The sequence below is a fragment of the Podarcis liolepis genome (assembly GCF_965112155.1).
Source record: "Podarcis liolepis genome assembly, chromosome: 11".
Lineage (NCBI taxonomy): Eukaryota > Metazoa > Chordata > Lepidosauria > Squamata > Lacertidae > Podarcis > Podarcis liolepis.
In genome coordinates this window covers 47,397,995-47,424,888 of record NC_139565.1, presented here as the reverse complement: position 1 = coordinate 47,424,888, position 26,894 = coordinate 47,397,995, and the positions used below count along the sequence as shown (strand labels likewise).

The following is a 26,894-nucleotide window of genomic DNA, read 5'->3' as shown; positions in this document are numbered from 1 at the left end:
GCGATAATGGTATTAATGGGCTTCTGGTGCTGAACCAAGAACAGGCAAATAAAAGGGTTTCTTCTTATCACTTATGTCCTGGTCCTCCTGATCTGCAACAAATAAGCTTTCCCTTTATTCTCCCATTTGCATCGTCCAACCTCTCCCATCACAACTGCCGCACTTCCTGCCAAGATGATGTACTGTCGATGTTAGAAGAAAAGAGCCAAAATAATATATTTACTGTTTATTACATTGATATTCCACTGTGGCATTGCATGGCTCTCCTCTCCTGATTTTATCATCTCAACAACCCTCTGAAGTAGGTTATGCTGGGAGAGAATCACTGATCTAAAGTCATCCACTCATGGCTGACTGGGGATTTGAACCCTGGTCTCCTTGCATCAGAGTCCAACACTCTAACCATTACACCACACTGGCTCTCGAAGACAGACAGACATGCTGGGCTGCTGCTGCTGCAGAACAAAGCGATACGTGGGGCTACCTTTGAAGGTGACCCAGAAACTACAACTAATCCAGAATGCAGCAGCTAGACTGGTGACTGGAGGCAGCTGCCGAGACCACATAACACCGGTCTTGAAAGACCAACATTGGCTCCCAGTACGTTTCTGAGCACAATTCAAAATGTTGGCGCTGACCTTTAAAGCCCTAAATAGCCTCGGTCCAGTATACTTGAAGGAGCTTCTCCACCCCCATCGTTCTGCCCGGACGCTAAGGTCCAGTGCCAAGGGCCTTCTGGTGGTTCCCTCATTGCAAGAAGCAAAGCTACAGGGAACCAGGCAGAGGGCCTTCTCAGTGGTGGCGCCCGCCCTGTGGAACGCTCTCCCATCAGATGTCAAAGAGATAAACAACTACCTGACATTTAGAAGACATCTATAATGTGACTATTTTATTTTATTTTTAAACCTGAACTGTGGTTAATCAAAAAATGGAAAGAAAAGCCCAGGGTGAAGGAGGGGAGGTTGCCTAGGCTCATTCCCAAATTGAGCCACCGTGACATCCAAAGAAAGCAGTGATATCAAAGCATTAAAATGGGTTAAAGACCAGTGTTAAAGGTGGGTCCTCCTGGGCCAGAAAAGAAAGTATGGACTTAGCCTGTCCTGCTGGAGCCTGTCCTCACAGTGGCTATAACCAGACTCTCGTGAGAATCGCGAAAGCAGGACTTGAGCTCAACAGCACTCTCCCCCACGTGCGATTCCCAGAAACTGGCAGTCAGAGCCATACTTCCTTAGATAGTGGAGGCAGAACATAGCTAGTAGCCTTCAAGAGCCTCCATGATTTTGTCTAATCCACTTTAAAGGCCACCCAAATCGGTGGCCATCAATACTTCTTGCTGGCTGAAGATTGGTTGCTCTGCTACAGGGGTGGGGAACATGTGGTCCTCCACATATGCCTGGACTACAACTCCCATCATCGCAAACCACTGGCCATGCTAGCTTAAGGTTACCAGATTTTTTTCAAAGAATCCGGGGACCCTTTTTTTTTTGTAAAGAGAAAAAAAAGTTATTTTAAAAAAATTATTTAAAAATATATATTAAGAAGCAATATCTTCTCTTCTGTGGTCTCCTCTGTCGTGCAGCCTTCCTCTGGGCCCACCCTGCTCTCTTGGAGTGCTAGCTGCCATGGAGTAGGCTTGGGTCGGACCTGGGCTCGGCCATGTGTCCTTGCCCTCCCGGTGCTCTCCTACCTCTTCTTCAGTGACAGCGGCAGCAGTGGAGCGACAAGGTCAAGGCTCCCCTCTTTTTTCTCCTTCCTCTTTCTTTCTCTTTCTCTTCCTTCTTCTCCTCCTCTCCTCCTTCTCCCTGCGTCAGCTCCAGGGTTTTCCTGGAGTGCCGCTGGGTGGGTGGCCGGGCGCTCTCGCTCCCAGTTTGATTTGGGTCATGGTGTGTATGTCAGTGGTTTCCCCAGTTGATGCGCCGGGCGTCCCCAGTTCCACCTTGGCAGTGGTGGCGGCAGTGACAGTCTCAGCAGCCCAGAGCCAGCCTGGTAGTGCAGTTGGCTCTGGCTGGCTTCGGGAGCTGCTCGCTGCTGTGGCCCTTGCCATTTTGCCTTGCCGGAAGTCCCCATATGATGTGTCTTGTGCCGTTGAACCAATCACGCAACATTCATTGCTTACTAATAAATCTAATAAACACTTAAAATATGAATCCGGGGACATTAAATGAAATCCGGGGACATCCCAGGGACGGATTTTGTCCGGGGACAGATTTGTAAATCTGGCGTCTGTCCCCGGGAAATGGGGACATCTGGTAACCATATGCTAGCTGGGGCTGATGGGAGTCCCCAATGACATCTGGATGGTCCGAACTTTGCTGTGGTAAGTCAGAGGAACCTTCTCCGTTGTACAGTCATTTCAAAGGAAAGCGAGAAACACAGGGTACTTGGCATTGCAAGAATTCCTCAGAGACATTTTGTCCTGGCTTTTAAAGGCATGTGGATTTCGAGATTTATTTAAAGAGGGGAAGGGGGGGGAGCGGATGCCTTCACAGAGTGTGGGACTCCCCACCTCCCCACTGTAAGTAATTGTTTCCCATTTCCGCAATTTTTACTTGGTACCTCCTTTCCGCGCGATAACGAAGGATATGGGAAGCCTATTCTTCAGCAACACTCCTGTCACAAACTCACTTCTGTGTTTCCTGTTAGCGTTTTCAAGACACAAAGGGCCTGGTTTGCTCAAAAGTCTTTCTGCCCAAGACCCAGATAAATGACTAGGAGATGCAAAACCACACGAATATTTTCATTTCCATAGGGCTTTCACAGGAGAAAGTTCTGGTGGGATGTCATTGGGCTGGGGGTGGGAGTCATAAAACGGTTAAACCTGGAACATCTTGAGCTGGTCAAGAACCCTTTTTCAAAATCTCAACCTTCCAAAAAATAATAATAATGGAGCTGCAGGGTGTTTTTTTGTTTTTAAACAAAATCTATGGCCTTGTTCTTTCTCAGCTCTTGCCTGTACTTTTGCTTTTTGCAACAAGAAGAGCTGCAATCATGTTAATGAGAGCAATGGCCTTATGTGACTTCATTCCTCCTGGGTGCTCTAGATGAAATTCTGGGGTTGGACTAGATGACCCTCGAGGTCCCTTCCAACTCTACAGTTCTATGATTCTATGAATCTGTGTTGGAAAGGAGCAGGGAAATAGTAAATTTAGGAGGGGAGCCACTGGCAGGCACTGTGCCAAAGGCCCTCTCAGGAGATTTGTAAAATCCTATAGCCCCTAGAACATCGTCCCAACTACTTTAGAACTGTCTCCTTTATTAGAATTGCCGTCTAATCCCTGGAAAGGCAAAAGCAGTGGCTAGAGTTTCCTCAAATTCTTTTTCACTTTAATATTTTATCATCCATTTAAATGTTAACACTTTGGTCTTCCTGATTTCTGATTCATCCGTTTTCAACCTTAAACGTTTCCCAATGACTGGCAGTAACGAAAGAAGATGCACGAGTGACATTGAAAACATATATTCCGGAGTCTACATCTGAACAGCTCTGTAAGTAACAAAAAATTTCAAAGTTATATTCTAATACAATTAGGGCATCCCACACAGAAGAAAAATGTATGGTGACGAAATCCTGGCAATGAGACATTAAAATGAATTCTTCACAATGTTATCGGTGGTTGAAGGACAATTTGAAGCCAGACTTACGATTCTGGAGGTTTACAGCTCAGCAAATCCTGCGCTGGATGGACTGCATGTGTTGTGTTTCATTCACAAGGAAACAGCTTTTGCCCAAGGGGGTGCAGAAGTATTGGAAACAACAAGGGTTGTCAGGCTGGGCCCAGAAGGAACCTCTGCAAGATTGCTCTTACCTCCAGGGGATTCTAGCACTGAAGTGAACATTTTTTTCAAGGACCGGGAACAAATTGTACATCAGATGTCACCTTATTCTGCCAAAGATTGTGATACGATTGCCCAGTGCGATTAAAAGGAGCATTCCAGTTCCCTGCCCCACCCCCCATAATTTCCTTCCTTACTAAGTAAAACAATTTCCTTTGGAAATAAATGTGCATGTTCAAGGAAACGGCAACAAGCTCCTTAATTAGAAACCAGGCGGAGTTGGGGGAGCAGAATAGAACTTCTCTTGAAGTTTTATTGTATTATATTTTTAAAATAAATTTACTTATTTGGTTTTTCAATTTAGAATTTTACAATCACATATCCAACCTACAACACAGAAACAAGATTCCCAAGAATCTCCTGGACTTCCCACCTCCCCTTTGTGGGTCCGATAATAATTTCTTCCTGCGTCTTTTATAATAATCCAAATCTTTTACATCTGCATTATATCCAAAATTCAGCATTAAACTACAAGTGTTATTCCAATCCTACTCATGATTTTAACTGTTTACAATGGTTTTTAAGGTAATTTATAAAATTTTGGTCTTCTTGATTTCTGATTCTTCCGGTCATTTTTGCCATTTTGGCATAATCTGCCAACTTAATCTTCCATTTTTCTCTGGTCGGGACTTTGTCTTCTTTCCATCTCTGGGCCAATAACATCCGCTGAAGTTTTATTTTATGTGCTTTTTTATTCATGTTTAGCCCACCCAGTTTCAAGATCTCAGAGGGATTGTTTCTTCCCCACCCCTCTTTATGTGGTGACCCTGCAAGCTGCTCTTTGCAGAGGCAGATTTATGGCAGCACAGCCTAGGGGGCATTGTAGGGCATTGCAACTATGATGTAGTGCAGGGATGTCTAACTGGTTGATCGTGATCTACTGGTTGATCACGGGGTGTCCCTGGTTGATCCTGGTTGATCACGGGACCCTGATCGATCACCCTCCAAAAAAGCTCCACAACTTTGGCTAATCCTCCCCCAAAAAAGCTTAGTAACTTTGATGAAGCTTCTCCCCCCAAAGCTCAGCAACTGTGGTCAATCTAATGGGTAGATCACTGCCAGATTTTTTATAGTGGGAGTAGATCACAGTCTCTTGGAAGTTGGACGTAGTGAATTGAGCAGAACGGAAAGGGGGCAGGGCTCCAAATTTGGGCAGCGCTGAGATTTAAAGACCAAAGTCCACCCTGCTCTTTGCCTGATGTTCTCAAAATGAATCACAGTAGCAATAAATGCTAGGAATACATTCCAAGCCTGATGTTTACAGTACAACAGAAAAGGTTGCCTGACATTTCTCTTACTTGCCTGTTTGCATCCAGCCACCCCCATTATTTCTATAGGCAGGGCTGTCGCATAGGGGTAATAGGGTGCCGTGGCCCCAGGCACACCATTTTTGAGGGGGCCTGGCTGAAAAACTTAAAGCCCGCCACCACTACAGGGGAGATGGATTGAAGAAAAGGAAATATGAATTGCCCCACCCATCACAGCTAGGAGCTAGTGGAGTTATAGTTCTGAAGAAAAGCGTAGACTCGTACATGCCGGCCAGCTTCTGTTTTGTCATAAAATGTTTGTTTTGGGCTTCTCAGAAGTGTGTAAAGGCAAGAAGGGGGCAGGGGGAGTGCTGGCCCGCAACGGCGCCCAACTGAGAGGTGCCAGAACTGCGCTGCAGCATGCTCTGGCTGAAAACAACACTGCATAGTAGAGACTTAAACTCAGGTCCTCCTCAGCCTATTTTGAGTTAAGCATCAACTCTTGTAATAAGTTACTTCAACCGGGTGTGAGGGTGGGGGATAGACAGAAAGGCAACTTGTTCTTCATCCTCACTTGTTCATTCCCTTTTGGTAACTGTTCATTGGTAGAGTAGATTTCTTCCAGGCTTTTACTTACTTCCTGCTTCTTCTCCAAATTTAGTTAATGCAAGTCAGTTAAAGCATGAGTCAACATGCTCTGGTCTTAACTTCTTGGCTCTACCTCGGCCCCGTGTAAAACCTGTACTTAGAATGGCCTTTTTTTGATATGAGTAATGAATCTAAAATTTTCCTTATCCTTTCAATCATCAGCCTTGCCAAACTATTTCTTTCTGCGTACCACTGCGATCCATTTACCAAACTCCAACACATCCAAGTCTTACACATTAACCTGTTTATTAATTTATTCATGCAATCAAATTTACATCCCATCTTTCCATCCGAAGACACCCAGAGTGGCTTAAAATATGAAATCCATTAAGAATAACACATTGGAGCTGCAATCCTATATACACTTGCCTGGGAGTAAGTCCCATTGAACTCGTCAGGTCTTGCTTCTGAGTAGACATGTGTAAGATTGCATTGTTAGCATGTGATCATACTCATGCTTAACTAGAAGGAGGAGTAATTATAATAATAATGATGATGATACTGATAATAATAATAATTTATTTATACCCCGCCCATCTGGCTGGGTTTCCCCAGCCACTGAATATTAAAACACAATACAGCATTAAACATTAAAAACTTCCCTAAACAGGGCTGCCTTCAGATGTCTTTTAAAAGTAAGATAGTTGCTTATTGCCTTGACATCTGATGGGAGGGCGTTCCACAGGGCAGGCGCCACTACCAAGAAGGCCCTCTGCCTGGTTCCCTGTAACCTCACTTCTTACAGTGAGGGAACCGCCAGAAGGCTCTTGGCACTGGACCTTACTTCTGAGAAAACATGCATAAGATTGCAGCATTAGTTTATTAAAGAATACAAAGCTAAAAACTGAGACAAAACAGGCTTTACAGTTTAATGACCCGCAGTGTTACTATTCTCTCAGTTCTAGAACTGCAGACTTTCAGATGAATCTAATTTGTGATTGCTAAGAATCAACACAGTGTTATTTTTCAAGGTGAAAAAGGTTAAAACATGTTCTCTCTTGTGTGAGAAAGCTAGGCACCTCCCATTTCAACAATTCAAGGATGTCATAGTCATAGTATACTTTTCCCCACCCGGTGATCACTCATGTATGGCTGTCAAAGTAGCAGCTCCTTGCTCAAATGCTGAAGAATGCAACATTCCAGTCCTTCCCATGGAGTCCTCTTGATTTATCATCTTCAGATCAGGCCTTCACCTTTCCATTGCTTGACAGCTCTGCCTCTCCCACCAGCTTATCTGTTCTTGCATTGTATCCAGCATTTTCTGCATGTTTGCCAGCAACTCACAGCACCACTTTCCTCACCACTTTCCCAACTGCATGGCATGTCCAATGTGGTTGGCTGACATCCATGCACTTAATTCTTTCCCAGAGGAATGGCCAAGAACGGAAAGCGCTTGGATGGGATCACTCCTTATGAACTGAAATGGGAGGCTGTGGTTTTCTGCTGAAGAAAGTACAGTGGTACCTCGGGTTACATACGCTTCAGGTTACAGACTCCGCTAACCCAGAAATAGTACCTCGGTTTAAGAACTTTGCTTTAGGATGAGAACAGAAATCGTGTTCTGACGGCGCGGCAGCAGCAGCAGGCCCCATTAGGTAAAGTGGTTCCTCAGTGTAATGGGAATTGGGGGTTGCTCGTGCGTAAGTTGCCGCCACTCTCAGCGAGGTTGCCTGGATAAACCTTTCCCTGGCTTGACAGTCCTGATTCCGCGTCTGTCTCAGTCACTGGCAGAATCCGTCAGTGGGCGTTTCCTGAACTTCTTCCAACATAAAAGTTCCTTGACGGATAGTCTCCGCCTAGCCTCCCTGCGCGGAAGTCTTCTGCGCAGGGTGGGTGTGGGCAGTGGAGGACCAATGCTCTCCCCGCTGGTCTCTGGCGAAGAGTCCTGGAGCCATCCCTCCGAAACCCGCCTCTGCCCACCTTTCTCCCTGGTGTAATGCTGATTTCCTTCCCCTGTCACTGAGTCCCCTCTTTTCCTGCTGGGACCTTCTCCGGCATCGCTCGGGAGCCCTTCCACCACTCCTGACTGCGATGGCAGTTCCCTGACACTCAGGTTAAGAACAGTTTCAGGTTAAGAATGGACCTCCGGAACAAATTAAGTACTTAATCCGAGGTACCACTGTATTTCCATTTGCTTCTCCAAGTACAATCATACATTGGATTCCAAATGCCTTGGTACTCTGACGTTTCGGCTCCTGAATGCCACAAACCTGGAAGTGAGTGTTCCAGTTTGTGGATGTTCTTTGGAACCCAAACGTTCAACGGGAAGACACTCTTTGGTTTCCAAACATTCTGGAAGTTGGACAGACTTCCAGAACGGATTCCATTTGACTTCCAAGGTACGACTGTAGTTGGTTTATCCTCCTCCTCCACTGTACACAAGTGAGCGCAAACAGCTGGGCTATACACTCGTTCAGTTATTCACATGTAATGTTCAATGAGTATACAAACTGTGTACACAATAGTTGAGTGCCATGGACTGGCTGGACACAGGAATGGTGGGAGGCACCAGCTGGGGAACCCCCAAGTGATGAAGGCTCAGAGTCTGGGGATTGGTAGTAGAACGACGATGACAGGTCAGAGGGAGAAGAGAGAGCAGAATGGGAGGAGGAGTTGTCAGAAGCTAAAGGGGCAACAGGGTTTAGTGAGCAGGAAGAGGCTGGGGCAGTGATCAGTTCAGGCTGAGAGGCAGAAGAGGAGGTTGGAGAAGAGGAGGGCCAAGAGGCAGAGATGAGGCAGGCTGCTGAAGATGAGGTAGGGAGTCCTCACCTTATGTAGTGACAAGCTCCCTTTTCCCCTGGTCTCCCAGGACCCAAAGAGGCATGAAGAGGGTGGAGCAGAGACAGCTGTGCCGTCAGTGTCTCAGATTGCCTAGGAGAGACTCGGGAGAGGAGGAGGCTTAGGCAGCTATGCGAAGGCTATCAGGAAGAGTTGCTGTGCTCACTAGGCCTGGCACTACTGAGCAGCCTGTTTCTTTGAATAAAGAGTTAATTTCACTTACTCCATGTGATTTATCGCTGACCCACTCCTGACATTGAGCTGCAGTATATACACTTCCACACAATCACTTGTGTGTGTGTAGAGACAGCTTGTACCTGTGTTCAATAGAATATGTGAACAAGTCTAAGGATAATAGAGTTGTGGGTGGGAGGGAACTAATTAGGATTTTCAAGGTCTGGGACCAGCAGAAACACAGCTTTCATCCTTCAAAACCCCATTGTGCAAAAAGATAAATGGAACTGAAATTAGAGAGCTTTACTTTAGAAAAAAGGCAATTGTGTTCTTTCCCACCCAGAGTCATTGCCAGTCCTTCTTGCCGTCTTCCCCATCTCTTTATTGCAATTCAGATAGATCCTAAAAGCCAATTAGTTTGTTTTAAAGATGATGCTTCAACATCTGGTCCTGGAAACACAGTTAATTTATGTAATCTGACACAAACCAAGAGCATACAGACGATGCATTAGCAATTAACACTCAGTTTAGGCAGTCATTAGCTCTGCTATCAATGGCTCATTTTACATTTAATATCATTTACTAGATCAGCAGAATGCTGCCTTCTCTTGAGGAAATATGAAGCCATTTATTTCAGCACAACTTTTATATCCGACGGGAAACTGAGAAAGTCAGACCTAAAGAGGATAAATTGACTCTGAAGATGAAATGAAATAATAATAATAATAATAATAATAACAACAACAATACTCACCATGTTCTCTTGACTGTAATTTGTTTTAACTGATTTTAATATTGCATTTTAAAAATTACTGTAACCTGCTCTGAGAACTCATGGTGCAGGCTGGCTAAGAAATACAACAACAGAAATGTGTAAATGCTGAAAAGTACATACTATATGTGTAGGGACGCAGGCGCCGCTGTGGGTTAAACCACAGAGCCTAGGACTTGCTGATCAGAAGGTCAGTGGTTCGAATCCCCATGACGGGGTGAGCTCCCATTGCTTGGTCCCTGTTCCTGCCAACCTAGCAGTTCGAAACCATGTCAAAGTGCAAGTAGATAAATAGGTACCGCTCTGGCGGGAAGGAAAACGCCGTTTCCGTGTGCTGCTCTGGCTCACCAGAAGCGGCTTAGTCATGCTGGCCACATGACCCGAAAGCTGTACACTGGCTCCCTTGGTCAATAAAGTGAGATGAGCGCCGCAACCCCAGAGTCGGTCACGACTGGACCTAATGGTCAGGGTTCCCTTTACCTTTAAGGCCAACTCTGGATAACATTTTCCCCTGCTATTACTTTGATTTCTCTGAACCCCCTCCTCCCAAAATGTGCTTCCCTTTGTACAAGCCTACCACAAGAGTCTCTTGAGAAATTTGGGCTCAACCTGAACTTCATGTTGAATGAAACCCCGTTGTCAAAGTGCAGACCAGCAAACTTTGCGCCCGTACTTGGGAAGTACCGTAGCTCTGTGCCCCCAGATCTACTGTGTCTGCTACATCCTGTAGCCTTTCACAATTAGCACAACCCCTGATTTAAACAGATAAGATAGTTTTGTGCTTGAAACTGTGTTAATAATTGGAGGCATCTCAGATATTCTCTGGGTAATTTTTAACTTGCACAATTGCTAAGTATGCAGGTGATAAACCCACATCTCCGGTCTTACTTAACATAATGGTAGGACAGTTTCTAGATAACATAGAACCATTTCTCCATTAAACAAGCAACTTTTTGTTGGTTTAGAAGCCATTTTATTGGGAAAGAGAAAAAAAATCCCAGTTAGACCGGCTCATGAACATTTGCCATTGTTGCACTGCAGAAGCAGTTTCCCCACAACATTGTGCAACCCATGTGTGCAATTTTGGCACATAGAGTCCTGTATCAGTATGGGCTGATTTAAAGATGAATGAATCTGTAATTTTGCGCTCTCTCTCTCCCTCCCTCCCTCCCTCCCTCCCTCCCTCCCTCCCTTCCTCTCTCTCATCCTAAATTCAGTTTGCCCCATTTTGGTATGCTGTTGTTGTTGTTTAGTTGTGTCTGACTCTTCCTGACCCCATGGACCAGAGCATGCCAGGCACTCCTGTCTTCCACTGCCTCCCGCAGTTTGGTCAAACTAATGCTGGTAGCTTCGAGAACACTGTCCAACCATCTCATCCTCTGTCGTCCCCTTCTCCTTGTGCCCTCCATCTTTCCCAACACCAGGGTCTTTTCCAGGGAGTCTTCTCTTCTCATGAGGTGGCCAAAGTATTGGAGCCTCAGCTTCACGATCTGTCCTTCCAGTGAGCACTCAGGGCTGATTTCCTTAAGAATGGATAGGTTTGTTCTTCTTGCAGTTCATGAGTCTCCTCCAGCACCATAATTCAAAAGCACCAATTCATCAGCAATCAGCCTTCTTTATGGTCCAGCTCTCACTTCCATACATCACTACTGGGAAAACCATAGCTTTAAGTATACGGACCTTTGTTGGCAAGGTGATGTCTCTACTTTTTAAGATGCTGTATACGTTTTGGTATACGTTGGCTATTTTTTATTTTGGAAATCTGCACGGAAAGTCATCTGCAATTCTGCCCACTTCTCCCAATGCACAAATTAATTTCTCCTCCATCCCTAATTGTTTTGTTTTGAACTGTAAGTTGATTTTGGGTAAGTGATACATTAATTCAATAAATCACTCTCATCATGCCAATTGGATTTGGGGAGAAATGCTGAATTGCTTCGTTGTTGCTTCCCTGTGTGTGCGGTTTTTGGTAAGGACAGAGATATCTTGTTAAAAATTCCTTTTCTAATGGCAGTGTTGGATTGGTGCCACAACATCCCACGCCTCCTTGCAGTCAGTTGCAGCTATGTGTAAGTGTCCTGGTAAGCTTACCAGTGGAAACGGATATCTGGATCCTAGGTGGGGAGATTTCAACCTCCCCCAAGAGTGTTTGTTTTTGTTCAAAGCATAACGGTCCTATCTGCAAATTAAAACATACCAGCAATCTGAGAAATGGCACAGTGTGCATTTCATTGAGTCTTAGTACGCATAAGCATATGTGTCTTGTCTCATCTGCCCTGTCCAAAAAACCCAAACAGTGTTATACCACTTTAAACAACCATGGCTTCCCCAGAAGAACCCTTGGAACTGTTAGCTCAGGGTAAGGAGAGCCAGTGTGGTGTAGTGGCTAAGAGCGGTAGTCTCAAAATCTGGGGAACCGGGTTCGCGTCTCCGCTCCTCCACATGCAGTTGCTGGGTGACCTTGGGCTATTCACACTTCTTTGAAGTCTCTCAGCCCCACTCACCTCACAGAGTGTTTGTTGTGGGGGAGGAAGGGAAAGGAGAATGTTAGCCGCTTTGAGACTCCTTCGGGTAGTGATAAAGTGGGATATCAAATCCAAACAACTCTTCTTCTTCTTCTTCTTCTTCTTCTTCTTCTTCTTCTTCTTCTTCTTCTTCGAAGAACCCTATTCTCTTCACAGAGCTACAATTCCCAGGGTGCTTTAACAATCAATCCCTCTTCCCAGGGAACTCTGGGAAATGTAGCTGCTTTGCATTATCGTTCAACCTGGACACTGAGATCCACCGCCAAGGGCCTTCTGGCAGTTCCCTCATTGCAAGAATGAGGTTACAGGGAACCAGACAGAAGGCCTTCTCGGTAGTGGCAGCTATCTTCTCTTTAAAAGACATCTGAAGGCAGCCCTGTTTAGGGAAGTTTTTAATACTTGATGCTGTATTGTTTTTAACACTTGATTGGAAGCTGCCCAGAGTGGCTGGGGAAACTCAGCCACATGGGCGGGGTATAAATATATTATTATTATTATTATTATTATTATTATTATTATTATTATTATTATTATTTAAGAAAACAATTGGATACCCATAACCCATTGACTCTAAGTGGCATTCACTGCAGTACCAAGGAGATTGTTCTTTCAGCGCAAGTATTTCTGCTTGCTCAGTGGAAACATTTACCCTCTCCTCCCCATGAATGCTGTCGTGTGGTTTTCCCCAACCCTTCAGAGCAGACTGGGGGTGGGGTCAGATGAGGTGAGGGGGGGAAGCCCCATTGTGCTAGCAGGCAGGAGTAGGGCTGTGAGTGCCATGCTGCATGTATGACCCTGGCACGGAAATTAGTGGACGCCCAGCCCCTTGATGGGGAATTTTGTGGGTGCTCGGGCCCCAGGGAGTTGGCACCTATGCTAGCAGGAGTCCTGGCACTGGCTTCCACTAGCAGAATGGCTTAGTTGAATCCAGCACATTTTCAAGGTACAATCCAGTACAAGCCACTTTTAAAACCTTGCTGGATTTCGCTGGACCAGTTTAGCATGTGCTTAAATGTTCCTCCTAAATGGGACCTTAAATGTTTTTAGCATTGATTGGGGCCATGCCCGCCCCGTACAAAACTGTATCATTTATTTTTTCCAATCAATAAGAATTAGATCAACAAACTGATTCTTATCTATGTCATCTGCAGTTGTATAAAATATTAACAAGAGTCCATATCAACAAACCATAAGAGCTTTTACAGGAAAATAGCAAGTTGGCGTTAAAAACATGTTCTGGCAGACAGGACCCTCGACGAAGTGTAAACAATAAATGACTTTTATAAGTAGCTTCTTCCCCTACATTGATTGTCTGACTAGTTCTGTTGGTTCCCTTTGATTTTTTATTTTTGCTTATTTGTGCAATAGGAGAATATGCACCTCGAATTTTGCAATGCATTTACTGTCATTGGAGGAGGAAAACCACCCTGGCAAATTGTTGGTATATATCCACAAAGGGGATAGAATAACTTGTCCTGTTTTCAGATTTGGCTGCCACTGAAAGTCTCCCCTCACCCCCATCACAACAACATAAGACTGTGTCAAAGGTAGGAATGGGCAACCTCCAATTTTCCATTGGAGATACCATCAGGACATGACTTTGATGCAGGGGAGATGGCACCTGAAATGCCAAACAGAAACCTGCCCCATCTGGAGATGTGCCTGGCTGTAGGCAAGGAATCACTGGAAGTCAAGGCCTCCTCAGGAGTAAGATCCTCCTCTTGAGGGCAAAGAGACAAGTGAGGTCAGGGTTCCAGCGGCTCCAGTTAGCCTGGAAAAAGCTGCTGGGACCAGATATGTGTACTGTTATAGAAAAAAACTGCTCCTTTTCCCTTATAGAGTCCTTAAGTGGGTTCCCTATCAGTAGGAGAAAATAACAGAGGCCAACAAGATAATATTGAGAAGCAAAGCAGCTAGTAAGCCTGGTCTTTATTAAATTGTTGCAACAGGGTCCTAACTCACCATATGCAGGAGGGAGAAGGAACCCCGAACAATGGTGCACAAGCCCTTATATAGACTTTTGAAATTGCCCACCCTGTAGCTCAAGACCACCCCCCCAAAACATCATACATACATCACAGAAGGAGGCGGTCTACAGCAGAAATCCTGTTTGCCAGGATAACTGTTAATGGTCACTGATTGCTTTACCTGGGCAGCCTGGCCACTCTTTTGTGATGGTAAATATTTTAATTCCTGAACCTGGGTCACAGGCTCACTCTGTTCATACAAAAATACACTCTTAAGACAGGTGAGCAAAAGACAATGGAGAGGCTTGACCATTTCCTTCCTCCTTGCAGAGAAATATTTGAGGTCAATTTGGGAGAGTCAAAATGGCTTCAGGATTGCTCTCCTGTACTATTTCAGACACATGGTATATATGCTTATGTATGTGTTTGCCTTGTACATTTATGAACGTTTATTTTATATTAGGGACCTTAGAATTCGTATTACAGTGTGTGCGGTGTTTTGTTGAATACAAGTGGCCAGGTCTAAAATTTGACACGGGAAACAACAGACAAAGTGAAGAGTTAAATGGGGAAGGGGTCAGCTCGGAAGCAGCATTTAGTTTTATTTTCAATTACATGTACTTAGGCTCAGTCATGTGTCTTGAACTCAATACACGGCCACGTAGAAAGCTAAGAAATTGCACTGTTATATGCACATTTCACTGCTGCTCATTGGACCTGCTCCTATAGAAGCCTGAACTTTCAAAACCAGTGAAAAATTAAAGGTTTGAGCACTAACATTAAGATTCCTGGGTAGACTCTGCTCATACTTTGTGGCTGCCTTTGATGGGCCACTGACTCACCAGGAGATGTTTTTAAATTCCAGAAATACAGTTTTTAAGCTGCCACTTCATGTTTACATTTCTCATTTCACAGCACAGAGCGACGCTGAGATGGGCAGCAGATGGCTTGAGCTCTGTCCTCATGGAATAGCTGTATGCAGCGGTCTTTCGACCCAGCTTCCGGAATGGATCACAAACCCTACATTTCATGTATCACAGTTCCTGGCCAAATCAGGACCCGCAGAGCCTCTATTTAGCAGCTAAGCATACATTACAGTTGGGGTGAGGAACTTGGGGCTCTCCGGATGTGGTTGGACTCCAGTTCCCATCAGCCAGTGGTCAGGGAAGATGGGAGTTGTAGTCTAGTACATCTGAAGAGCCACAGGTCCCCATCTCTGCTTTCCAGCTGAGCTTGTTGACCTGGACATGCACAAAAAACCTCTCCACCTGGAATGCAGAGCTGTCAAAATGTAGCAGGATCAGACCATGTTGGGCTGCCTAGTTCTGCCCGTGATTATCCTGCTGTTTATAGGGGTAAATAAAATGGCACCCCACAAGCCTCTTCCATGGGTCAGGGTCTTTCCTAAACAATGTGAGTCTGGGGCACAGGGGCTGAAGGGAAAGTAGGGGACAAGAAACTTTCCTACAATGAACTTCCTTTAAGTTGACCTATTTTAGGATCCAAGCCAATGTACTTAAAGTAACCCTTCACTGCATAAGGCTTCCTTTCACACGGTTAATGCTGACTAAGTTGAAGTCTTCGGACAGGTCATTTGAGAAATAAACAAACAAGACCAATTCTTTGGCATCTGTTACGTAGGCCTCCTTCATGGTCTTTGGGAATTTCTGCTGGAAATTCCAAGCTGGAAACTATGATATCAGCTTCTCTGGACAACGGAGCGCACCTCAGAGAGAGTTTCTTGAAGTTTCATATTGGTAAGAGGATGCATGCAAACCCAGGCACATTGCCTTAAGTAGCTTCTAGACAGGCAAACCTTTGCACTTCAAATCTAGAGCAAATAATGGCAAGACATAAGGCTGTTCAAGGTGAGGGGCAAAGTTTAGTCATTGTGGTCAGGTTTATCCATGTTTAGCAGTGGGGCAAGGGCAAGTCTGGGTGAGCCCTCTATTGAATGCCACTCCAAGCGTCTAGTCCTTATGGAATTAAGATTGAAAGGGACCTGGTGAACTATCAGAAACCAGAAGGGGCACATTCCCAGCAGACAGTGGATCGAGCTTCTGTGCCTTGTACGATTTCGGCTACACTCTAGCCAGTGAGTTGAAGCAGTCTTGATCCATGGTTGCATTTATGCCATTACCTATAAGGACTTCATGGGGTTTGGTTCACAAAGTTTATTTAACTGCTGACTGAATTATTCCCTCTCAGGTGAAGTTGTGCTCAATCTGTTTTATTCCTTTTAATGGAAATAAACTATGTGGCAGAATTTAGGAGATAAATCCTCCCCACCTCCTAATTTCTATACACTTAGATCTGTGCTTGAATATGAGTGTGTATGTATTGCAACAATAATCCTACAAATTTTCTTTTTAGGGTCTGGTAAGTAGGTATTATGATTAGAGCTATGAGAGGGACAGTGCATGGATGAAGAGCCTTTCAGCACTGCTGGGTGAAACCCAATGTCACCCTCCAATATAAATCAGGCCCCTTGTCTACATGATAACTGGAATTAGAGACCTCCTTTTTTTCCTGCGGTTTCAGTGTTTGTTTACCAACACAAATTACAGTTGCTCAGATCGTGCTCTTACAAGAAGCTGTCGTGCGCTTTGTAATGTGAATCTTGCAGAAAATATGCAGCGCATGTTTGGCTAATGTTCCTGTCTGGCTTTTGTCATGCTGTGCAAGAAGGGAATTCAATACTGGAACTTTAGGGCAAAGACAAATGTGACATTTTTAGAGCAGCTGAGGACACTTTGAAAGCAACCTCGGTCTGCTCAGATCAAACACAACTTTCCTTTCCCAAGCTGAGCTCTGGAACGAAAGCAAGCTCGGAGCAGAAGCTGGCTGTGCATGGTACATATTGACTGTCCCACTGTGATGCCGAAAGCAATAGAGTAGTGAACCAGGAATGCTGGGAGTGGGTGATATGGGGAAGCGTAGCCGGAGCAAGGACATCATAAACTGGAGTACCAGGATGATTCCTGGTCACACACACACCACCTTGATCTGGCAAGTGAATGAAGTGATAACAAAGCTTTCAAGTTTTGCTATTTACTATTAGCATGGAGGAAATCAGAGAAAGAGGAAAACAAAGAAGCAGGGGCATTTACCGTATTTTTCACTCCATAAGACGCACCTGACCACAACATGCACCTAGTTTTTAGAGGAGGAAAGGGGGAAAGCCCCATTTTTTTTGGGGGGGGATCAGCTCACAGTTGTGCAGCTTCTTTTGCAAAGGGGAAAAGCCCCGGTTTTTTGAGGATCAGCTCAAAGTTGTTGAGCTTACTTTGCAAAGGGAAAAAAATCCTGTTTTTATGGGGTTCAACTCACAGTTCTGCAGCTTCTTTAGGAAAGGAAAGGGAGCCGTTTCTACAATTTCCAGACAGATAATCTAATCAGCCGTCACATGTCACTGTGATTGATGGATTTGACCATCCCTGCTGGTAGATATGCCAGCCATGCATTAGTGATTTATTCATCACCCTGCCCCCCTTTCACCTTAAGTTCACAGGGCAGGTTGCAGCATTAAAACACAATGTTGAAAAGAGTTCAGTTTTTAGCAGGCCCTAAAAATGTACACTGCAAGGGTCAAAATCCAGGTTAAAGAGGTGTGTCTTCAACATTCTTTGGAAGCTGTACAATGAAGGTGCTTGGCACACCTCTGTGGGGAGGGAGTTCCGATTTAATTATAAAACCTGGAGGATTCTGTACTCTCTGTTGTCATATTAATTTTGTCTTCTTCACCCTTAGTTAACCTACTCTATTCATTTACCATTTACCTCCTGTTCTAGCAATTACTTTTTAACCGGGTGTATGTGTGTGTCATACTTCAAACTGAGGAAAAGGGGAAGGGGCCAGCGATGTTAGTTCTATCCACTGGATGGAACCAGTTCTAACCAGGATGGAGTCAAAGTACTTTATACCCCCTTCCTTTCTGGTGTGAGCAACAACTGAGCCTCTCTGGTAAAGCTCTCCCCTTGTGTCACCTCACGTCAAAACGCAGGGCAAGGGGACTTTATCTGGCCCTCCCCTCATGCTAAGAGAACCATAGGCATATAGGAGGCTACTTTCTACCAGGGAAAGCTATCAATGGCTGTTAGCAACAATGTCTACTGTTATGTATTCAGTGGTCTGTGTTTGCCTGAGCTTGAGGCTCAACTAAGGATTCTGAGCCCCTGTGTTCTGATTCGATACATGATATCCAATCACAGAACAATTCGGGATTTGGGCCTCTGCCATTGGCCCCTAAACTCTTGAGTTACGATTCGCAGCTTGGAAGTTTAGATAGCCAAGAACTGAGTGTCATTTGACCCTAAGGCCATGTGAAATATCTAAAATCTTTGGCCTCAAGGGCTATGTGGATGCCAGATCTGAAACCCCTTGAGTCTTAACTGGACCACCCAGCTTCCAGCCGCTTGACTTTAATTCTTGTACATTACTTACATATGTACCAAACTGACAGTCCTCCTAAGAATAAACTTACAGAGCAATTCTATATGCATTTCCTCAAAATCCGTCCCACTGAGTTCACTGGGACTCGCTCCCAGCTAATAATACTAGGGATCATTAGGAAAGAAATTGAAAATAAAACTGTCGACATCCTAATGCCATTGTGATGGCCTGGGATTCAGACTCGGAGGCTGAACCTGAGGAATCCCAGCCTGCACAGGATTCCCCGCCTCCAGAACCAGCTGAGCCAGGTCTGGGGCCTGAGCCTGAAGGGTCCTCACCTGTGCTGGATCCTCAGGTGCAGGCGCCAGCTGAGTCTGCTCTGGCCCCTGAGGTGATGGAGGACCCATTGCCTGCAGGTGCTCCACTCTCAGCCCCGTCAGGGGAAGAGGAGGTTGCCTCTGGGTCCGGTAGCCCTCCAGCCTCTCCTGAGCTGCAGAGGCTCAGGGCAGAGAGGCGGAGGGAACTAAGTTCCCGCAGGAGGAGTGCTCACCTCCAGGCCAGGAGAGGCGAGTCACCTGAGGATTGGGGCCGCCCTATGCCTCGGGGGAGATAAAAGCCAGCCAGCCCCAGTTGTCAGTTCCAGCCTGTTCCCTGACCTGCTTCCCTGCCGGAGCTCCTGACCTCACCCGATGCCCTGCCCTGCACCCAGCTTCGACTTCTACGGACTGCGTTCATTTTGCACCATCAACCTCGGACTGGACTCGGACCTTGCCTCTTGATTAGCCCCCGGAACCAGCACAGTTGGCCACTGTGAGAACAAGTTGCTGGACGAGATGATTCTGTAAACTCATCTTGGATTCTTAATGCGGCATTGAGTTCACAGTTTTTACTGAACTATAATGCACATCAGCTGAAGAAAGAAATGCGAAGAAATGCGACCATTAAAGGGCTTAGAAGGCATGCTTGACTTAACCATACATTTCCAGAGCTTGGGATTTGCAAGTGTTGGGTGCACTGAATCAACAAACCAAACATTCACAAGCTGCAGGGAGACAGTGAAATACCAGCAGCTTATTCCTATGCGTTCAGGTGGACACAGCAATAGCCCAATCAAGCCTTCAGATCCTGGCAGGAAGCAAGAGAGAGGAGAAAAGAGAAGAAAGGGTGGAGAACTTGGCGAAGCCAGAAATAAAGAAGCTGTTGGATGGAGCAAGGGCTTTATCTGCAAAATTCTCAGGTTGCAAGAAACCACATGGTTAAAAAAAGAGAGCAAAGTGTAACTGGGTCAATGGCAAGAACCTTATGCAACTCAAGTAAACAGGATTAGCTATTATGAGATTATCACTTCACTCTGGGTGCAAAAGTAAAACAGGAAAACGGAAGCAGCGGAGATCATGGTTGAATTTCTGGCATCCTGGCAGTTTGAAGCAACCAAACTTTACATATGTAGCACCTCTGGTTGTTTATTTTTCCCTTTCCAGATTCAGAGGAGAAAAATGAATCCCCAGACTGTGCTAAATCAGAGCGCCCAAACTCCTATCCCTTTCCTCTACCCCTGCTCAGATTTTTCCTCTCTCTATCCAACAAGCTTTCTTTGAAGCAGTTTATACAGGGGAACAAATAATACAGCTGTAGTTGAACACAAGAGGTGTTTTATCGACCTTCTGATTACAATTTTGACACAAGGATTAATCTGCAAGAATGACTGTGCAGTCAAATACTTGTGGGCTGCCAGGGTGTCACAATTATGTGAAAGCACAAAAAGTTGCAAAATGTTTCAAGAATCTCAGCTTTCATTTTATTTTTTTAAAACCTGCTTCACAGTCCTTACGGCTGTGAAAATATGCTTGGCAGTGTTTAATCAATGCGTTGTGCATTCTCTGGTGCCAGAAACATTGCTAAATAATATTTATGGCTCGTGGGAAGCTGCTTTATACCACATTGGACCACGAGTCCTTCTAGTTCAGTGATGTCTAACACTGGCTGGCAGCTGCAGGGTTTCAGGCAGAAGTACCTCTGTGTGGAGTTGCCAGAGTTTTGAACCTGGTGCCTTTTGCATGCAACACATGTGCTCTACTAATACAGTCCTTCTCCAGAATCGCTCTTTGCACCTCTGTCTGGCTAGTTAGCAAGCAAAATAAAATATCCAAGACACTAAAAATGCAGAATAAATTATGTGAAATAAATCTAGTCCTGACAATTTGCTTAATTTGCATAAATACATGTTGCATTTTATATGCAGGCTATGAAATTCAACTTGGGCAGTTTGTAGATTATATTTATATCTCATCCCTTCCCCAAGGATCTCAGAGCAGGGTCCATAGACTTTCCTACGCAGACACACATGCCATTTCATGTGAGGAAGGTTGGGCTCAGAGACAATGATAGGCTTAAAGTCACCAATTGAGCTTCCAGCCTTAGGGAGCCGGCGTTTGTCCACAGGCAGCTTTCTGGGTCATGTGGCCAGCATGACTAAACAGCTTCTGAAGCAACGGGACACCATGATGGAAACCAGAGTGCACAGAAATGGTGTTTACCTTCCCGCCACAGCAGTACCTATTATCTACTTGCACTGGTGTGCTTTCGAACTGCTAGGTTGGCAGGAGCTGGGACAGAGCAATGGGAGCTCACCCGTCATGGGGATTCGAACCACCGACCTTCTGATCAGCAAGCCCAAGAGGCTCAGTGGCTTAGATCACAGTGTCACCTGCGTCCTAGAAAGCAAAAGGAAGTAGTCACTGTGGCAGAACTCCACTGTTCAGTAGTGGACAGCAAAAAATAAAGATGTATATATTTCAGGAATAACTTTCTGACAGTAAGAGCTGTTTGACAGTGGAACAGTCTCCCTTTGGAATTTGTGAACTCTCATTCCTTGGAAGTTTTTAAGCAAAGGTTGGATGGTCATCTGTCATGGATGCTTTAGTTGAGATTCCTGCAGGGTCCCAGGGTCCCTTCCAACGCTACAATTCTATGATTCACACACACACACACACACACACACGTTTAACAGGATTTATATACCACTTTATCATCAGTGGTACCTCTGGTTAAGAACTTAATTCATTCTGGAGCTCTGTACTTAACCTGAAACTGTCCTTAACCTGAAGCACCACTTTAGCTAATGGGGCCTCCCGCTGCTGCCACTGCGCTCCTGCCATGCGATTTCTGTTCTCACCCTGAAGCAAAGTTCTTAACCCGAGGTACTATTTCTGGGTTAGCCGAGTCTGTAACCTGAAGCATCTGTAACCTGAAGCGTCTGTATCCCAAGGTACCTGTGTATGTGGTTTTCATAAAATATAATGCCAAACAACATAACTTATTCTGACTGCAGAATTTGAAGTTCCTTGGTGCAAGACTTGGGTGGTATGGTTTTGCAAGGTACATTCAGCCCTGTGCAATAAAGGACATACCACTTAAAGGTAAAGGTAAAGGGACCCCTGACCGTTAGGTCCAGTCGTGACCGACTCTGGGGTTGTGGCACTCATCTCGCTTTATTGGCCGAGGGAGCCAGCATACAGCTTCCAGGTCATGTGGCCAGCATGACTAAGCCGCTTCTGGTGAACCAGAGCAGCGCACGGAAACGCCGTTTGTGGAGGACACAGCAAGGCAAACCTGGATGCCTAGGTTTTAAAAGGCAGTAAAGCAATGAGCGCACGCAAGCCTCCTAAATTTAAAAAGGCAAGCCAGGAACCAGACAGTCTCCACACACACAAACACCCCCGACTCCAAACCTCGTGGCTGAGCTCTTCCCTGTGATGACTCCTAGCTGGCTCCAAGCTGGCCTGCGACAGGAAGGTGGAAAATGAGGCCGCATGGCTGGTGCAGCAGCAAGTTGAGCTGCAAACCCCACCCCCTCCAAGCCACCTGATTGGGGGCTTACCAGTGGGCGAGGTGCGCCAGCCAGGTGAGTGGGGGGAGCAGGGGGCAATGCCCCCTGCATGAAGCAGACATCGGGTCCCGTCCACAACCCCTCCCCTCTTTGCAAGAGGAGAGGCTTTACCTTCCCACCAGAATGGTACCTATTTATCTACTTGCACTTTGACGTGCTTTCGAACTGCTAGGTTGGCAGGAGCAGGGACAGAGCAACGGGAGCTCACCCCGTAGTGGGGGTTCGAACTGCTGACCTTCTGATCGGCAAGTCCTAGGCTCCATGGTTTTACCCACAGCGCCACCCGTGTCCCACTTACATGCCACTTAATCACTGCGACCTAAGGTATTATGCTTTGCAACCTATAGAATTTTTTCTGATTGCAGGATTTCTTTGTGCAATACTTGAGTGGCATGGTTTGCAAGGTACACAGAGGTCTACCTTGATTCTGAGCAGAAGTCAGAATTAGGCAGGCTGTGCACATGCACGGAGTGGGCATGATAATGAGCACGGTGTGATCCAGGCACTTCCACCCACTATGCCGCTTTGCACCTGCCAGCTGCTCATTTTTACCAGCTGCTGAACCTGTTCCCACGGGGCTTTGATTACTTATTTGTGCCTGAGGCTGTGTACTTCAGGCAGTCCAATTACAGAGCACTAAGTGTACACCGTTGTCTTTGCACACTTTCATCAGGCTTGGCTTCTCAGCTGATCCTGAACATTGTGTTTCTTATCAGTCCGATTGCTTATTAGAACAGAGGGAATGGGCTGGTACACACACACACACACACACACACACACACACACACAACTGCCCTGCAACTTAATGCATAAGAAAGCTCTCCACCATAATCTCAGGGGAAGTTGCTTATTTGGTTGGAGTGGAAGTTTCCTGGAGGACACGCAGAAGAAATTCGCTGAAATAATTGCACTTACCTTGCAACCCTATGTGCACTTATCTGGGAGTAAGCACCACTGAACAATAGGGATGGGCGGGGGGAGGGAGAAATTCAGTTTGGTCTGCATTTTAATGTGATTTCCTAGACCACACTTCCTGGGCAAACAAAAACGAAGCAAGCAAAAAATATCACTCAAAATCCACATTTTGCTGAATCTCCAACCAAAATGCATATATGGCAGGGGCATATTCTACAATCACGTTGGTCCTCCCCAGCACTTCAGACAAGTAGGAATCCACAACTAGTGAATGGAGGGGAGTGTTGATTTATTCGCTTTTAAATATGATCTTACTTAATTCACACATTCTGAAACAATACCCAAAGCAAATCACAGCCGTTGTTTAGAATTCGCACTTCTCTGAATTTTGCAATGCAGTTCTCCAGCCAAGTAATGTGTACAAAAATGTGCTTTACTGGGGCAAGGTTTGCCTATGGATGCCTATGCTAATGAAAACAACATACCAAAAATGCAGGACATTAAAGGAAATTGCTTCACAAAGCAAAGTGTTTATTAGACCAAATTGCATGCAAAAATGTCTACACTGGGAGAGGGTTGCACTAATATGCTGATAGGATTTCAAGAAGACTGCAGACTGACGTGGAAATGTGGGGAACCGAAGACTGGAAAAATAAGAAACTGAGATAAACCCAAAGGGATAGATTTGCCTATCCCTACCCACAACGAAATGCAGCTTGGTTTAATAAGAAACACTGTCCTTTTAAGGGTTGGCCACTTAAGGGAAGAGCACTTCAGAAGCTTGCTCTTATTGCTCTGCTTGGCCTCTGCTTGTTCTCCTCCTACTGGCAGCCCTTTGTGTCTCCAGCTCAGAAGAAAGCAGAAATGTTGCATGTGTTTTGAAGAGGTCCTGTGCTTCCCAAGCTGCAGAGAGGTGAAAGTTTGGATATTATAACTAATGCAATGTTGTATATTATGTTTTATATGCTCTGTAAGCTGCCCAGAGTGGCTAGGGGAACCCAGCCAGATGGGCAGGATATAAATAACAAAATGATGACGGTGGTGGTGATGATGCAATGTCTATGTGTTTTCTCTTCAAATGCTTCCAGATGGGTCATCAAGATACAGGCCACTGATGTGTACAGCATGTATTGCACTACTGAAAACAGAGAATGTGCTTGTAAGTAATGACCCTATAGTCTCAATATGATTTTGTGAGTCCCACACTCTGGTCAACTACCCAGTGTAGAAGAATCTCAGCTGTAGGCTGTATCCATTTACCCTTCAACAGCCTATTCTCCCTTGATTTAAATGTTCAAGGGCTAAGTGTTCAGTTGGTTAAGCAAGATACACTAGCAAAGGCAACACACTGTAGGATATTTGTCCTTTATGGCATGGCCAACAGTTCAAAATATATGTTGATGTCAACAGTGTGTGAAATGACAGGTTGTGAGCACTGTATGTAGCCAGTGTATCTATGCATAGCTTTACATACATGGGTGATGAGAGACAGTGTGCTTTCACTCACTCAGAACTTCTGGAGAAATGAACCTTAAAGAATGACACTAGTAGCTTGCAGTCATCACCAAAAGTCTATCAGACAGGCAAAATGGGGTGGGTGATTTACAACTGACAGGTGTCAAAAACCCAAGACTGTACTTGGTTACAGCATGCTGGTGCAACCCTCTTGTTTGTCAGTGTCTCTGTTTTGGTTAGAATCAGGAGGAAGTGATGTCAAAGCACAAGCCTTTGAATCGTTGACGTTATAAGAGACCCAGGAAACTGTTATCAATGCAGGAAATTAGTGAAGGAAACCACCCTGACAGTAGAGAGATTGTGATGTCACTTTAGTTCAATGGAGTGTGATTTCCAGGTGAGGTAAGGACTGATGCTCAGCCAAAGTCTGCTTTTGGACCTTGCTTGGTCAAACATCTGAGAACTACGGCCTAATGCATCTTCCTCCAATCTGGTGTCTTCATGATGTTTTGAACTATAGCTCCCATCCTCCCTAACCAATGGCCAAATGGAGGGCACCAAATTGGGGAAGGCTGGACTGGATGAATCCCAAGCCAGAATTAAGGTTGCTGGAAGAAATATCAACAACATCAGATATGCAGATGACACAACCTTAATGGCAGAAAGTGGTCTGAAGCTCAACATCAAAAAAACCAAGATCATGGCCACTGGTCCCATCACCTCCTGGCAAATAGAAGGGGAAGAAATGGAGGCAGTGAGAGATTTTACTTTCTTGGGTTCCATGATCACTGTAGATGGTGACAGCAGTCACAAAATTAAAAGATGCCTGCTTCTTGGGAGAAAAGCAATGACAAACCTAGACAGCATCTTAAAAAGCAGAGACATCACCTTGCCGACAAAGGTCCACATAGTTAATGCTATGGTTTTCCCAGTAGTGATGTATGGAAGTGAGAGCTGGACCATAAAGAAGGCTGACCGCCAAAGAACTGATGCTTTTGAATTATGGGGCTGGAGGAGACTCTTGAGAGTCCCATGGACTGCAAAAAGATCAAACCTATCCATTCTGAAGGAAATCAGCTCCGAGTGCTCATTGGAAGGACAGATCGTGAAGCTGAGGCTCCAATACTTTGGCCACCTCATGAGAAGAGAAGACTCCCTGGAAAAGACCCTGACGTTGTGAAAGATGGAGGGCACAAGGAGAAGGGGATGACAGAGGACGAGATGGACCGTCTTGAGGGGCTGGGAGCTGGGGGCACTGTCATACAGTGGTTCCACTCCTTCCTCCTGGGCCGTGTTCAGAAAGTGGTGGTGGGGGATGAGTGTTCAGACCCTTGGGCTCTCACTTGTGGGGTGCCTCAGGGTTCTGTCCTCTCCCCCATGCTTTTCAACATTTACATGCAGCCACTGGGAGAGATCATCAGGGGGTTTGGGCTGGGTGTTCATCAGTATGCGGATGATACCCAGCTCTACCTCTCTTTCAAATCAGAACCAGTGAAGGCGGTGACGGTCCTGTGTGAGTGTCTGGAGGCGGTTGGAGGATGGATGGTGGCTAACAGATTGAGATTGAATCCTGACAAGACAGAAGTACTGTTTCTGGGGGACAGGAGGCGGGCAGGTGCGGAGGATTCCCTGGTCCTGAATGGGGTAACTGTGCCCATGAAGGACCAGGTGTGCAGCCTGGGAGTCATTTTGGACTCACAGCTGTCCATGGAGGCACAGGTTAAATCCGTGTCCAGGGCAGCTGTGTACCAGCTCCATCTGGTACGCAGGCTGAGACCCTATCTGCCTGCGGACTGCCTCGCCAGAGTGGTGCATGCTCTGGTTATCTCCCGCTTGGACTACTGCAATGCGCTCTACGTGGGGCTACCTTTGAAGGTGACCCGGAAACTACAATTCATCCAGAACGCAGCAGCCAGACTGGTGACTGGAAGCGGCCGCCGAGACCATATATTGAAAGACCTACATTGGCTCCCAGTACGTTTCCGAGCACAATTCAAAGTGTTGGTGCTGACCTTTAAAGCCCTAAATGGCCTCGGTCCAGTATACCTGAAGGAGCCTCTCCACCCCCATCGTTCTACCTAGACACTGAGGACCAGCACCGAGGGCCTTCTGGCGGTTCCCTCACTGCGAGAAGCCAAGTTACAGGGAACCAGGCAGAGGGCCTTCTCGGTAGTGGCGCCCTCCCTGTGGAACGCCCTCCCACCAGATGTCAAAGAGAACAACAACTACCAGACTTTTAGAAGACATCTGAAGGCAGCCCTGTTTAGGGATGCTTTTAATGTTTGATGTATCACAGTA

The 26,894-nt window shown here is 45.7% G+C and overlaps 1 protein-coding gene and 1 long non-coding RNA gene across 3 annotated transcripts in view; one reads left to right on the top strand and one right to left on the bottom strand.

Annotated features, from left to right (window-relative positions):
• LIFR (LIF receptor subunit alpha) overlaps window positions 1-3,896 on the bottom strand; it is a 94,610-nt gene extending 90,714 nt beyond the window's left edge. Inside the window, exon 1 of one of the 2 annotated variants that reach the window (XR_014517228.1) lies at window positions 3,643-3,896. The gene's annotated coding sequence lies outside the window, so the exon portion shown is untranslated. The remainder of the gene's footprint in view (window positions 1-3,642) is intronic. The other variant, XM_083465775.1, reaches the window with a different exon arrangement.
• Window positions 3,897-5,419: 1,523 nt separating this feature from the next.
• Window positions 5,420-15,328, top strand: LOC310689136. Its single transcript, XR_014517356.1, has 2 exons — window positions 5,420-5,529; window positions 14,861-15,328. It is a non-coding gene; the product is annotated as an uncharacterized lncRNA (long non-coding RNA).
• The last annotated feature ends 11,566 nt before the right edge of the window (window positions 15,329-26,894 follow it).